General features: G+C 37.9%; 1 long non-coding RNA gene across 1 annotated transcript; it reads left to right on the top strand.

Annotated features, from left to right (window-relative positions):
- The first annotated feature begins 12,639 nt into the window (after positions 1–12,639).
- On the top strand, positions 12,640–16,293 carry LOC103093480 (uncharacterized). Its single transcript, XR_471875.3, has 2 exons — positions 12,640–14,998; positions 16,122–16,293. It is a non-coding gene; the product is annotated as an uncharacterized LOC103093480 (long non-coding RNA).
- Positions 16,294–16,555: the final 262 nt, after the last annotated feature.

Genomic DNA, 16,555 nt, shown 5'->3' with positions numbered 1-16,555 from the left:
CACTTAGTTCTGGACTTTTCTTTACAAGTACTTGGAAATCTTCTATTTTGTTGACTGTCCATACTTTCCCCTGGAAGTAGATAGTCAGTTTTGATGGATAGGTGATTCTTGGTTGAAGACCCAGTTCTCTTGCCTTTCTGAATATTGTGTTCCAGACCTTGTGGTCCTTTAGTGTGGAAGCTGCCAGGTCTTGTGATCCTGATTGGTGCTCCCTGGTATCTGAATTTCCACTTTTTATCTTCTTATGGAATTTTCTCCTTAGCTTGAAAGCTCTGGAATATGGAAATTACATTTCTGGGAGTTGATTTTTGGGGATTTGGTGTAGAGGATGTTCTATGGACTCTTTCAATGTCTATTTTGCCTCCTTGTTCAAGAACATCAGGGAAGTTTTCTTGGATGATCTCTTGTAGTATGATGTCAAGATTTCTGTTTATTTCTGGCTTTTCAGGTAGACCAATGATTCTCAAATTATCTCTCCTTCCTCTGTTTTCCTGATCTGTCTATCTTGTCAGTGGTTTTTTTTTTTATGTTTTCTTCTATTCTGTCAGTCTCTTGACTTTGCTTTATTAATTCTTGCTGTTTTGCAAGATCATTGATTTCCAGTTGTTCAATCCTGGTCCTTAAGACCTGGTTTTCTGCTTTAACCTTTTGGTATTCAGCTATGTTTTTTTTCCTTTTTTTTTTTAACCATTTCCCATTTCTTTTACCAGAAGGCTTCCATCTTTTTGATAAGCTCCAATTGAAATTCTTCCAGGGCTTGTGGACAATTTCCTTTTTTTTTTTTTAGGTTTTGCCTGTTTGAATTTTGTCTAGTAAATATTTCCTCTGTAGCCTGGGTTTTTCCTCCGTAAAAATTCTCGAGGGTCACAGTCTTTTGTTGTTGTTGTTGTTGTTTTGGAAGGATTTTGAGGCTCCTGTGCACAGTTAGCCATTTCCATGTATGTTTTTCCTTCCCTTTTTAGTCAGAAATATGAGTGAGCTGGGCAGGTTCTCTGTGTATGGAGTTAAGGAGCAAGGGTTTTGCCTGAGGCAAGCTCTCGAATCTCCGCAGTCCTTTGCAGCTCTTCTCTGTGCTACCTTCCCAGGGGTGTCCAAGGTCTGCACTCCCCTGCCTGCCTGGGTTTCCGGTCTAGCTGCTTTCAGGGGTAGGTCCCTGGCAGTCCTTGTCAGCTCCCAAGGACCTAGAAGTGCCCCTTGCTCGCTCTAGAGATGCTCCTTGCTCACTCACTGGTTCTGGTGGGTGCGCTGGCTCTGAGCACCTAAGGTCTTCACTCCCTCAAGCACGCTGGGGTTTCCTGTCTAGCTGCTTTCAGGGGTAGGTCCCCGGCAGTCCTAGTCAGCTCCCAAGGACCTAGAAGTGCCCCTTGCTCACTCCAGAGGTGTCCCTCGCACGCTTGCTGGTTCTGGCCTGCGCTGGCTCTGGCTCTGGCTCTGGCTCCGTAGGTAGAGTGGGGTAGGGTGGATTGGCTCGTGTTTGGGTGGAAGCTTTTTCACTCTCTTATAGTTTGGAAATGCCCCAATCCCATGTACCTTCAATGCTGCACCCTACTGTACAGTTTCTCCATTCTTCTAAAAATGATTTTTAACATCTTTTGAGGTGGTCTTTGTCAGTGTGTGCTGGGGAGAGGAAGTGTCCCGCATCTAGACTGCCTCCATGCTTACCCAGAAGTCGATTTTTCCAATTATTTGTCTCTTTTTTGTTTTTTAAATAATGTTTTGCATTTATGCATCTCTAAGTCCCATATGTGTTTTGGTGGGTTAATTCTTAAATATTTTATAGTTGTTTTGAATAGAATTTTTCTTAGTAGTGTTTCCTTTTGGTCTTAGTATGGAATAAAAATGCTAATAATTTTTCTAGATTTATTGTATCCTGATTTTTTATTGACACTATTGATCATTTTAGTTAATTTTGTCATGAATTCTTGAAGGTTTTCCTAATATATTATCATTGTTTCCTTTTTTGTAGATGCTCATACTCTGAGTTTCATTTTTTTGTATTACTATAATAGCTAGCATTTCTAGATCCATCAAATAATTATTGAAAGAGATTCTTGTTTTTCTCCTCCTTATCCTAGGAAAACTTTCAATATTTTTCCATTACAAATAATACTAGTTATTATTTTTTATAATATTAAAGAGTGGTCCCATCATACCTAAGTTTTTAAGAGTTTTTAATGAGAGTTTTTTATTCATCTATTACTAAAAGCATATAATTTTTTAAAAATTTGTTATTAATTATGCTAATTTTTTTCCAAAAAGTGAACTGTCATTTAATCCCTGGCATGATTACATCTTGGTCAAAGTTAATTATTTGGAAGATATTTTATTGCTAGAATTTTGTTTGAAATTTTAAATTAATAGACACTAGTGAAATTGTTATAATTCTCTTTCTTTTCTTTATCCCTTCCTGGTTTGGGTATTAGAACCAAATTTATTTCATAAATGGAGCTTGATTCAATGCCTTAGTTATCTATTTTTTAGAATTTTATATCATGGTTATTAATTGCTTTTTAAATATTTGAGAGAATTCCCTTGTAATTCAATCTGGATCAGAGTTTGTTTTCTTCCTTTGAAGGCATAAATTCTAAGTCACTTGAAAAATGGAGGAAACAAAAAAGATTTGATTAAACAAAAATATGAAACTTTTGCATAATAAAAAATAATACATCCAGAATGTAGTATAAGAAGAAAAAATAGACTGGTAAAAAATAGATTTTATATTGAATTTTTCTGATAAAAATCTGACATCTATAAAGAACTGATACTAATTTATAAGGATAAGATTTGGTTAGATTAAAAATTCACCTGGAAAAGATTTGGGAATTTTAGTGGGCCACAAATTCAATATGAGTTAACATTATGATATGATAACCAAAGAAAAGCTAGTACTCTTAGGCTTCATTAAGAGAAATATAGTAAAATTTTATGCCCATCTATTCATATTTGGATTTTATTTTTCTTTCTTTTTTCCTTCAATGAGTGGAGAAAGATCAAAGGGAAAGAAAATAAATATTTGTTAAAAATTTAAGAGAAACTTAGGGTCCAGGACTAAGAAACTGAACATCCTATCATATGCTACCCTATGCAGACAACATCTGAATTGTGTTTAATTACATGACTTACATTTTAGGAAAGATTTAGTTAAACCAGAGTTTCCATATGAAGGCTCCCCACATAATAAAATAGTTATGAGATTTGAGGATGTTTAACTTAGAGCAAAAAAGACCAGTCCTGAGGTGAGTTATGGGAGAGGATATAATAAGCTCTCTTCAAGTATGAGGAGGACTGTCACATGAAAAACTCATTTTGTTTGGCTCCAAAGGTTAGAACTAAGAGCAAAAGAAGGTACAAAAATATACATTTAACCTCGATGGAAGGAACTTGTTCAATTGTGTGACTTTGTGACCCTATAGAGCATATTATCTATAGAGCTTTCTTGGCAAAAATACTAGAGTGGTTTGTTATTTTCTTCTTCAGCAGATTAATGCAAACAGAGTTTAAGTGACAGCTAGTAAGTGTTCAAGGATGGATTTGAACTCATGTCTTCCTAACTCCAGAACCAATAGCTCTATCCATTGAGCCACTTAGCTGCCTCTTGACAAGGAAAATTTCCTAACAGTTGAAATTATACAAAAGTAGGATGGCCTACCTTAGGAGGTATTCCTTATTGGAGTTCTTTAAGAACAGAGTAGATGGCCACTTGTTTGGGATACTGTAGAGGGGAATCTTATTTATGATAGATTGAACATAATAAGCATAATGGGGTCTTTTAGTTTTTATTAACTGATGCAAAATTAAGTGATCAGAATAACATTGTACATAGTAATAGCACTATGATCATGAAAATCAAATGTGACAGGCTTAGCTACTTTGATCAATACAATGATCCATGATGATTCCAAAGGACTCATGATGAAAAATGTTATGAACCTCCAGAGCAAGAACTGATAAATTCTCAGTGCATAATGAAGTATATTTTTTCACTTTATTTTTACCTGTTTTTTGCAATATGACTAATTTAGAAATGTTTTTTTTTTAAATTTCCCATATATAATGGGTATTGTAACATTTGCTGTCTCAATGGATGGGGAGGAACTGAAGGGAGAGATTTTAAAATGAATGTTTAAAAATATATTTTGAATTTTAAAAATATCTTCTAACTCAAGATTCTGTGTTCTTTCAGAACTCAATTCAAGAACTACCTTCTGCAAAAAGACTTTCCTCTCCTCTCCCACCTCCATCTAGTGCCCCTCTCTTCCCCCTTTCTATATGTAATTGTTTCCTTTATGATTAGAATGCAAGCTTCTTGTGTTCAGAGACTGCTTAATTGTTGCATTTATATTCCCAGTGCTTAGTTCAGTGTCTGTCTTATGGTAAAGGACTTAATAAAACTTGTTGATTGATTATCAGTGGTAAAAAAAAAAAAAAAAGCAAGATTCTTAAAACAAAGAACACATTATAAATATAGGCCATCAGGACCTGGATTTACTATGTGTCACTCATGATGGGTCCATAAGCAAAAAGATCACCACAAAAATAAGTGTAACATGTAGCAAGATTCATGATGAAGCTGTAGAAATTCTATGAAATATTTGATAAGATACTCCAAGCCAAGTCAACAGATAGCTTGTGAAGTACCCTCTCCAGAATATCCCAAACTTGTATTCATTTGTAGATTGGATTGCTAGAGGGGTGGCTACTACTCTCATTGTTTTAGGGATCTACTAAAGGGATCTACTACTACTAGTATAATTCATGAGCCCCTACCATTGTGTTTCCTACTAACAAGCCAGAACATAATTAGCATTTATCATATGCAACTTCTATGGTCCCAATTTTAAATAGATTTTTATTTTCCAGGATAAGAATTGCATTTCTACTTGTTTATAATACTGATGAAATGCAATGTTTTTCATTCTGCACACATTCAAATATTCGGAATGTCCAGACCTAGACAGGAGTTCAAAATTTTTTTAATTGCTATAGTACCCTACTTTGACTATAAATCTGAGTCTTTCTGTTTTTGAAGAGCTATATGAAAAACTCTTTTTTCCAGGGCACTTAATTGATTTCCTCAATGGTGGGTCCAGAAAAGGCACCTCTAGATGGGGCTGTTCTATCACCTTGACATCCTACCTGCACTCTGGCATAGCTTAATGATGTTTGGATGGCAGAACTGCAGTTTTTTTTCAATTAATTCTCAAATTTTTTCCTTCTCATCAGTCTGGTTCTTATCAAATCAAGACTTTTTCAATGGAGTCCAAGCTACCACAAAATAGTTTAACATTGTTAAAGTTAAATGGGCACAAATTATCCTCAATAAATAAACACAATGGAACCTACTATATATACCAGGCACTGGAAGAGCCAAAACACAGACCTTCAGCTCAAGGAGCTCACAAAGTGATGGAGCAGACAACAAGCAAACAAATATGTAAAAACAAGCTATACAGAGATAACTAGGAAATAATGAAAAGAGTTAAGGCACTGGATTTGAGAGTGGTTGGGGACGGTTTCCTGGAGAAGGTAGGCAGAGATGAGGAACAGCAGAGAAAATGCCCACAGCCAAGAAATGGAACTTCTAGTTCCGGGAGAAGCCAGAAAGTTGATGTCACAGGATCAAAGAGTATGCAGCAGGGTGGAGGGTATAAGAAGGCTAGAAAAGTAGGATGGGGGAGCCAATTATGAAGTGCTTTGAATGCCAAACAGAGCATTTTGTGTTTGATCCTAGAAGTCGTGAAGAGCCATTGGTGTTTAAACCTGAGAATGTTCAGATGATCGCTTCCCCTATGGTAACTGTCATATGAAAAATGGTTATACACTGGAGTTTGGATGTTTAACCAGAGCAAAGAAGACTAGGCCTGGAGTGGGGAGCAGGGATGATGTGATCAAACTGCATTTTGGGAAAATCTCTTTAGGGCTAAGAGGAGGATGGAGTGGGAGAGACTGGGGCAGGCAGAGCTCCCCAATAGACTCCTGCAGGGGTCCAGGCATGAAGTGATGAGTTTGCACCAGAGTGGTGAAAGTGTCAGAGGAGAAAAAGAGGCATATTGAGGAGATGTTGTAGAGATGAAATCAGCAAGCACTGGCAACAGATTGGATATGGAGGTAAGGCATAGTAAGGAGTCAAGGATAACTCCTAATTTATGAGCCTGGAGGGTAGGGAAGATCCTTCTACGGATTTGGATGATGGGACAGGGAGGTTTGTGTTGTTTAGGAGATATGGAGTTTAAGATGGCTAGTGGATACCAGATGTCTGAAAGGCAGATGGAAATGGGAGATTGGAGGTCAGCTGAGAGTTTGTGGCAAGTTTAAGTAGATTTGAAAATCATCAAATCGGTGGGAGCTGATGAGATCATCAAGTAAAGTACAATATAGAGAGAAGAGAGAGCCCAAGACTGAACCTTGCAGGACCCCTATGGTTTACAGGCCATTGTCTGGAAAATCTTCCAACAAAGGAGAAGCAGGTCCCTCCTGGTTCTGCTTCCAACTTTCCTGGACTTTAACACCACGACCTTCAGTGGGTGCATCCCTTCTTCCTATTTTCCAGTTTCTTTTTTGTGTGTTGTCTTCCCCCTTTAGAATATAAGTGCCTAAGGGGGCAGCTGGGTGGCTCAGTGGATTGAGAGCCAGGCCTAGAGACAGGAGGTCCTAGGTTCAAATCTGGCCTCAGACACTTTCCAGCTGTGTGACCCTGGGCAAGTCACTTGACCCCCATTGCCTAGCCCTTACCACTCTTCTGCCTTGGAGTCCAAGATGGAAGGTAAGGGTTTAAAAAAAAAATAGAATATAAGTGCCTTAAGAGAGCTTTCTTATGTACGAGTATCCTAAGTTCTTAATAATAATAATAACAGATGCTCCCTGCTTCTCCTTTGTATTTCCCTTGGACCTTTAGCCTTCTTCCATCTTCAGTCACCACCACAAAAGCCCAATATTTCATGTCTGTTTTGTAATTTTTCTCATAAAATTTTTGACCATATTAGAGACATTTGTGACAAAAAAGAGCTGGTACAGATCATCACAACATTATTCTTTGCAGCATTATTGATTAAATGTTCCGTGTTGATGAAGGCAGGGCTGCTAGGTGGTGCAGTTGATAGTGTACTGTGCTGAAAGTCAAGAAGACTCCTCTTCCTGAGTTCAAATCTGAGCACAGACACTGACTAGGTTTGTGACCCCAGGCACATCACTTAGTCCAATTTGCCTCATCTGTCAAATGAGCTAGAAAAGGAAATGGCAAACCGTTTCAGTACCTCTGTCAAGAAAACCCCAATTGAGGTTGTGTGGAGTTAGAAATTAGTGTGTTATTCTTGTTATTAATGGTTATTAATATCTCCAAAAAGTTAGTAAAAGCTGGTCCCCCACCTCCATCCTTACAAAGGCTATAAAGCCTCAAGTGAGTTTACCCTGGGGCAGGAGTCCTGATCCTGAAAGTACTTCATAATCAGATCTTAAGTACCAATCTTGAGCACCCTTTTGTTATAGAAGTCTCTTCCATTATGTCAAGGCTTCTTCCTTGTAGTCAAGCTTAATGGCTTTGCATAATATTCCCGCCCTTTATTTCTGGATTAAAATCTTTGTCTCCAATCCTTGATCATTTCTTTAAAATGTTAAAATGCTGGAATATACTCACAGTAAAACTTTTCCAACTTCTTGAAGATGTTAATTAGTTTGATTGTGTTCATTGAAAAGTCATGGTAAAGCTATTCAACATTCTGTTTCCTACCATTGTAAAAATGATATAATCCCTTCTGGGTGGCTTAATTGCATCAGGATTCTCCTATAAATAAGAAAATTTTTTTCTGGTGAATTTTTGGGCAGTTGTCTAGGTCAATTGCTTGAGGCAGTTCCCCCTCTATTTCTTTTTCTCTCAATAAAGCATTATATTTTAAATGATGGTTTCCCCTAGTCATATTTTTTCTTATAGCGGTTAAAGAGAGTGTACCTTGACATTTTTGAGGTCCCCCCAACTTCCATTCTGTACCCGATTATAGAGAGTGGGATTCAAACTTAAAAACAACAACAGCAAATGATGAAGGCAATGGAGCTTAGGGTGGTCCTATTCTTTTGGTCATTAGCAATGAGCTCTATGTCTTTGTGTTGGAAGACTGACATGCAGAATAAATGGTGCGATTTGTATTTACTAGATTCCAGTTATTGCTGACCGATGCTGAGTTAGAAGGGCCGCAGCTTTGAGGAGGGAGCATATGGATTTACTGAGGTCAGTTGGTACAGAAAAAAGAAAAGAAAAAGGCAAATCCTGGGGAATACTTTCCTAAAGAGACACATAGTGTGAATGGGAAGAGTGAGTCCCAATTTTAAGTGTAATGATAATAAGGCACACATGTAGGGAACGTGCATGGCAATGAAGTATTTCAGTTCCGGCTATCCTATGCCCTTTGTCACTTCAGAGAGTTCTTGGGAAATTCTGTTGGGTACAGCTCTCACTCAGTTGGGATCTCAGGGTCTGCTCCTTCCTTGAGTACATATTTCTCTCCACTAGAAGGGTTCACATTCCCTAAAGCTTTCTCGGATTATCTTTCCTGGTCCATCCATTCTCAGGGTGTCTTTCTGGTCCCAACTAGATGTTTTATCTTCTACTGGTCCAGTCTCTCTGATGATATCATGGAATGGGGGAAGGAGAAAAAAATCCCCTTCTCGTAGCTCCTATACCCGATTTCTTCCCAGGGTCCTTGTTTTCTAATTCATTGTCCTGGTATTTGGCTACATCTGGCTCCAACTCCTGAAATGGCATTGCATTAAGCTGCTAAAATTCCTCTATTTAAAGTCCCCAGGAACAAGGCTAGCCCTCTTGTAGAGTCAATTATACCTTTCTTTCAAGATCCAGAGAACTTTATACTTCATAAAGGAATGACAGGGTATTGGCACATCTTATTTACACAAGAAGAGTTATCATTCTACCTGATACCTTATGATTATATTCTGGGCCTTTTGTGGCTAAATTAGTTGAAGGTAGAGAAGAGAAGAGAATGACGGTAGAAGCCTTTTCCTTATGGTTTACTAAATTATTTCAATACAAAAGGAAACTGACAAAAATGCATTGCAAAATGTGGATCATGATTAAGAAATTAAAGAGATCAAAGTCTTATATATTCCTCAGAAACTTCATGCTTACAAGTTAGAAATATTTTCTTCAAAAAGAGTCAGAAGAGGGCAGCTAGACTGCACAATGGATAGAGATCCAGGCCTGGAGTCAGAAGACCTGGGTTCAAATATGACCTTGACACTGCTTAACTGTGTGACCCTGGGTAAGTCACTTAACCCTATTGCCTAACCCTTGCCTAGAATTGATACTAAGACACAAAATAAGAGTTATAAAAGGAAGAGCCAGCAAGTGACACCTTTGGTGAAAATGGAACATTAGGAGAGTAAATTAAATTGACCATATCTTAACAGAAAATGACTTATTACCCAAATAAGAGTCATTTTATAATCATTTGGGTCTGGTTATAGTATGAACTAGTCAGAGGAAAATATGAATTCAAAAGTTAATCAAAGGAACACATAAAGATTAAAAAGAAGAGATTGCATGCAATAATAATAGCTCCAAACTGGTATGTTTATTTATTTATTTGTCTGCTAATTCATTCATTTATTTATTTATTCATTTATTCATTCTTTTAAAACCTTACCTTCTGGTTCCAAGGCAGAAGAGTGGTAAGGGCTAGGCAATGGGAGTCAAGTGACTTGCCCAGGGTCACATAGCTAAGAAGTGTCTGAGACCAGATTTGAACCTAGGGCCTCCCATCTCTAGGCCTGATTCTCAATCCACTGAGCCACCTAGCTGCTCCCAAACCTGGTATATTTAAATAAACTCTTGGCTATGGAAAATTAGAAATGGAAACAAACAAAAAATGGTTGTGATTATCAAAATTTCTTAAAGAAGCTGAAATGATGTAATTTAAAGATAATAATAGCTAATCTTTAGAAATTATTTTAAAGTTTGCAAAACACTTTATATAATTTTTCATGTAAGCCTTGTAATTTTACTGCAAGGTGGGTAATACAGATATTAATTTCTCCATTTTACCAAGAAGGAAACTGAGTACAGGAGATTATAACCTGCCTGTAATTGAGTTCATTTCAATGAGTGCTATTCCTTTTATTAATGCCTTTTGTTTTCACATCACATTCATTTCCAAATATGTCCTTTCTGATGTAGTTTGTCATGGGGGGGTGGGGAGGAAGCTGCCTCTGAGCTAGAAAAACCTGGCCCTGCATAAAGTAATCCCACCTCCAACAACGATGACTGTGTGCCTCTGGGCAAGGCACTTAACTTCTCAGAGCTCCAGGCAAATCTCTAAGTATAAGTTTCAAACTTGGACTGGTGAAGGGAATCTCCTCATCTGGGAGATCCCTATATGAGTCTAGTCATTAAACCTTCTACATGTCCTAATCAGGGAGCCCTCCCATATAACAAATATTTAAATAAGAAAGAAAAAAAAGCAGTTGAGCAAACTAAACAAAAATAAACTTTCTTGTGCTCCTCATCTTTGAGATAGATATTTCCATGTCACTTTAGGATTGCCTCTTCTCTCCATTCCATCCTCTTTGACCAGCCTTAATCTGTTTTCCTTCATTTATTATTAAATTAACTTGTTCCTTTCATCCTTCCCCCCTTCCAAATTATAGGCATTATTCATTAATCCAAGGGACCACAATTAATGAAGATATGACAGTTACAGATGTAATGTAACAGTCCTATGCCCCGATACTTTTTTCAGTTGGGAACTGTCATTGATTGACTCACTGAATCATAGGTATAACATAGGTACAAACAACTTAACAATTTCAGAAGTGAAATTCTTTAAACTGTTCATTGAAATTAGGTACTACATAGAAACTGTATTCCAGCAGTAGGACAGCCTAGTGGTGAAGTAGTTCCCACTAAGCTTTGAAAGAGAATCACTCTTCAGAGAGGGTAATAAGGGGCAGAAGAGAGAACATTTGTATTCTTCCCTGCCTCCCCCTTATCAAAGTATGACTTCATGAATTTCAACAAGACAGACTTCCAGTTGCTCTTCAGTGGCTGCACAATCTACATCGGGAAGGAAAGGCTAATGACCCACTGAGGAAAGGAAGCTTTAGGATTCTATGAGCCCAGCAGAGGACTGGACAAAGGGAGAAAAAGACTTCTAGGAGAAAGGACCGGAGTCACCCTTTGGGTACTTTCCCCAGGAATAGAAATATAAGGGGGAGAAGAATGTCTTTGGTGTTGGAAAACTGTTTAGTACTGACCATTCTCATTATACAGTTTCAGTAAGTACTCATTTCTAATAGATAATTAACTAGGGCTGGCTAATTGATGATCAGAGGGGAAAGCACACTCAGGAACTTAGAAGCAATACTAGAAAACCCTTCGGCCCCTGGCATTTTCTCTAGAACCTTGAGAAAAGTACTCAGTCACCAGCTAGGGACTCAGTGGTCCAATGTGAATGGGAGTTGGGGAAGAAGCCCCAGCCTCTGCCCTTATGAACAATCCTCTCTTATGATATTCCCCTTGGATGATTGCATTGAGGTAAGGGAACTAGGGCAGCTAAGTGGTGCAGCAGATAGAGCACCTGGTCTGGAGTCTATCTGGCTTCAGGTATTTACTAGCTGTGTGACCCTGGGCAAGTCACTTAATCCTGTTTTCCTCAGTTTTCTCATCTATAGAAGTGATCTGGAGAAGGAAATGGCAAACTACTTTATTATCTTTATCAAGAAAACCCCAAATTGGGTCATGAAGAGTCAATTAGGACTGAACAACAAGAAGTAACTAATCACAACTGTAAAATGCCTATTGTTTTCATTCATTCATTAATTTATTTTTTGTTTTTTATTATATATTAATTTAAATTAATTTTTATATTTTTATTTATTTTATTTATTTTTATTTCTATTATATTTATAATATATATTGCTTTTTATTATATATTAATATATTATTAATTATTTACTAAATATTATTTATTTTTAAACCTTCTGTCTTGGAGTCAATACTGTGTATTGGCTCCAAGGCAGAAGAGTGGTAAGGGCTAACTAGGCAACGGGGGTCAAGTGACTTGCCCAGGGTCACACAGCTGGGAAGTATCTGAGGCCAGATTTGAACCTAGAACCTCCCATCTCTAGGCCTGGCTCTCAATCCACTGCTGCCCTCATGCCTATTGTTTTTAAGTACTTGTCTTGGTAATAAAACTCTTTTCTTATTGGTTTTGCATAGAGACATTAAGATACTCTAAGGTTTTCTCTGCCTTCTACCAATTATTCAGACTTCTCTAAAGTCTTAAATGTCTTGAATAAAGAAATCCTCTATCCAATTAGTTGTAGACAGATATGTGCGGATAAATGTTTAACAACCAGCTCATCAGGAGAAAGAAATATATGCTCAAGAACACTTTAAAATTTAATCTGTATTATTATTTTCTCCATCATGTTTGTAAATCTAGAGAATCAATAAAACAAATCAAATTCTGATTTGTAGACTAAAAATTTCTAAGGTTTAAAAGCTAACACTGAAAATTTAATTATCAACTATTTGTTTGAGCTGATTCTGGCATAGCCCTGGGCTAGGCAATTAGGGTTAAGTGATTTTTCCAGAATCACATAACTAGGAAGAGTCAGAGGCCAGATTTGAACTGAGGCCCTCCCTACTCCAGTTCTGGTTCTAGATCCACTGAGCCACCTAGCTACCTCTTCTTCAGTCTCTTGCAATAGCTTTCTAAGTGGAACCTCTAGTTTGAGACTATCTGTGTCTAAGCCTTCTCCAAAGCTTCCAAAGTGATATTCCTACATATATATATGCATATATATATATGTTCCCTATATATATTCCAATATATATTCCCAATTACATAAGAAAGTTTTTAATATTTCATTTTATTCACATTTTGAGTTCTAAATTCTCTTTCTCCTCCACCATCCCCAGTGGTAAGTAATCTAATATAGGTTATAATACATGTACTATCATACAAGACATATTTCCATTTTCATCATGTTGAGAAAGACACATTACACATAAAAAGAAGAAACTCGTGAATGAAATAAAGTGAAAAAAAGTGAAAAATAAAGTGAAAAGTTTGCATTTATACTTCATCAATTCCTTCTGTAGCTGTGGATTTTTCATTATGGGTCCCTTGGAGTTGTCTTGGATCTTTGCATTGCTGACAATAATTAAGCCATTCATAACTGATCATTGTATAATATTGTTGTTACTGTGTACAGTGTTCTCCTGATTCTCTTAACTTCATTTTGCATCAGTTAGTTTATCTAACTCTTTCCTGGATTTTTTGTGATCAGTCTGTTCATCATTTCTTATGGCACAATAATATTACATCACAATCATATGCCAGAATATATTCGGCCATTTCCCCATGGATGGACAGCCCCATAGTTTCTAATTCTTTACCACCACAAAAAGAACTGCTAAAAATATTTTTGTACAAATAGGTCCTTTTTCCCTTCCTTTGATCTCTTTGGGATACAAAATGATATTCCTAAAGCCTATCTGGCCATATCACACCTCCACGGAAGAAGCTTCCTTGGTTCCAGATAATCTTTAGGATGGAGTATGAAGTCCTTTAGTACTGAGAGCTTTTCATTGTCTGATTCCAGTGTCTCCAGACTTATTTCATATTTCTCCTTTGTCACACTTTTAATTTGCAGCCTACCTGGAGTACTTGCCCTACCTTGAAAAGGCATTCCATCACCCTGGATGATTCAGCATGAGCTACTTCCCATACCTGGGAAAGGTCTTCTCATGTCTGCTTTTTCACAAGATTTAGTTCAATTCAGAGTTCAAGTTGAATATCATCTCCTCTAAGAGGCCTTTCTGATTGTTCTTGTTCCTCTGTAGGCATCATGACATCTTTAAAATGCAGTCAGAAAGAAAGGCTTGCTCTCACATCCCAGCTCTGCTACTTAATTGCTTTGCAACCATGGACAAGTCCCAATGGATGGATGTCTCTGAGCCTTACTGGTTAGTTAATTTGGAGAGGAAGCCTGATATCTCTTAATTTTCAGTACAACATTCCACCTTCTATCATTGTATAATTTGAACTGAATTTTTACGTATATGATGAGAATTATAGAATGTGAGAATTGGGACGGTCCTTAGCAGCAATCTAGCCTAACAAATACATGAAAGGAATCCCGCCTGTAACATACCAGAGTGGTCATTCAACCTCAGCTTAAGGATCTTTCTCCAAAGAAGGGAAACTCATCACTTCTCTAGGGATTGAATTGTACTTTTGAACAGTTCTAATTATTAAGAAGCTTTTCTTGACATCAACTCTAAATTGGTTTCTTTACAACTTCTCCCCATGGCTCCTGGTTCTGCCTATGGGTCCCAAAAGAGCAAGTCCAACCCTCCTTACATATGACAGTCCTTCAAATATCTAGTCAGCTATCATTTTCCCTCGGAATCTTCTTGAAGCTTAATATTCCTTCAACTAATCCTCATGTGAAAGGCTGAATTATTAACTGATTTATTATGACCTAACAATGAGGGGGTCCCTCCTGGAGGGAGGAGGCCATAAGGTTCTCTCTTCATTCTTGTTTTCTATCAATGGATCCACAGCACTATGCTTGTCTAGGATAGGTTTGGTTACAGACAGTCTTAGCCTTGGGGCATCCCCAGTTTATGGGTGAAAGAAGTTGTAAAGGGATCTTTTAGGGTCGGGGTTATATCCAGTTCTTTGGATATTGGTAGGAAAGAACACATTGGCAGTAATCAGGGAGGAAGGCATCAATTATACTTTAAAAAGGTACAAATGGAGGCACAGTGCGGTTAGGGGATGGGGTGGTGGGAGACAGGTAGCATGGAGGAGAGAGAGAGGGGCACAGAGAGTCACTCACATAACTGAGGATTGGAGTGGCGTTGTTTGGGCAACATGGCCCTGTAGCAGGCAGAGGAATGCTAGGACAAGAGCTTGGGAGTTCTGTTTTTATAGGGTCTTGGTGTTGAAAAACTAACTAATTCTGGTGATGCCACTGTAAGGTGAGTTCAGTAATATATCTGCAACATCTCAAAGTTATCCATGGCAATTTTCCATAATGTTTTGCTGGTCTTCTGGACAGGTCTGGAGCTTATCAAGGGCAGTTCATGGATTTTTTAGCTCATTGCCTCAGGATGTGGCCCCATTTCATTTAGGGAGCAGTTGAAAATGAATTCTCGGCTCCCCAAATGTATGGAACAGTTTGCAAGTGACTGTTAAACTTCCCTAATTTTTTAGGTAGTTTATAAGTGACTTCTATTCCCCTTTGAAATCCTTCGTCCTATTATTGTTGCCTTATACGGACTACTTATTTACTTACTATGCTAACTTGGGGGCAGGGGAGAGATGATCTGCAAGACCAGAACAAAATACAATTTCAACTTAAGAGCCTTGGGTACGTGTCAACATCCTGGTTGCTTTCCTCAGGATATTCTCTAGTTTAGCAATATCCTTCTTAAACCAGTTGATAGAACTGAACAATTAAACCTCAAGATGAGGTATGATGAGGATAAAATAGAGTGGATCTATCACCCCCTTCTTCCTAGAAATGTTATCTCCTAGTGCAGCCCAAGATGACATTACTTTTTCTGGCTGTCACATTTCACTGAAGAGTCTTTGAACTTACATTCCACTAAACCTTCCCAGATCTTTCTTAAAACAACTGCAGGGAGGTCCTAGGTTCAAATCTGGCCTCAGACACTTCCCAGCTGTGTGACCCTGGGCAAGTCACTTGACCCCCATTGCCTAGCCCTTACCACTCTTCTGCCTTGGAGCCAATACACAGTATTGACTCCAAGACAGAAGGTAAGGGTTTAAAAAAAAAAAACAACTGCAGTTCAACCAGGCTTCATCTTGAAATTGTGAAGCTAATTTTTTGTTCCCCAGTGTAAATTTCATCTTAATCGATTGAGCTCAATGCTTTAGCCTGTCCAGATCCTTTGGGAGGCTAATTCTGTCATCTAGAGTGTTAGCTCTCACTCCCAGCTTTGTAACATTTTCAGATTTGCTAAGGTAGCCATTTATGTTATTATCCAAGTCACTGATAAAAATGCTAAAGAGCACGAGCCTCCCATATATCCGTGGAGCATCCGTTGGTGCAGTAATTCTTATACTTTTTGGTTTCAGGACATCTTTATACTCTTTAAAAATGGGGTCATGAAGAGTGAGACATGTTTGAAAAACAACAACAACAATTCCATAAAGGGGAAGATATTTGGACTACACTTTTTGAACTGCTGCACTGGGACACCTCTTGATATATTGATATTGTACCATTAACATCTACTCTTTGAATCTGGCCAACCCATTTGGTTCTGAGCCCATCTCCTTGCATTCTCACTGAATCCTTATCTTTCCTACAAGAATAGTAGGAGATTTCTTTTTAAATCAAAATTTCTTCTACAATCTCAGTAGATTCTTATCTATAGCATTTTCCTTATTTTCTAGTTTAGTGATCAGTTGTAGTGAGTACAGGTGGTCTTGCCTGACACTAGACAGCCAAGGAACAGATAGGCAAGGAGTTCTGGTATTAGTGTGGGTTTGGGGCAGAGTAATCCTCC

Source organism: Monodelphis domestica, chromosome 8, assembly GCF_027887165.1.
Source record: "Monodelphis domestica isolate mMonDom1 chromosome 8, mMonDom1.pri, whole genome shotgun sequence".
NCBI classification, from domain to species: domain Eukaryota; kingdom Metazoa; phylum Chordata; class Mammalia; order Didelphimorphia; family Didelphidae; genus Monodelphis; species Monodelphis domestica.
The sequence above is the reverse complement of the archived record's forward strand: the minus strand, read 5'-3'. Positions and strand labels throughout refer to the sequence as shown.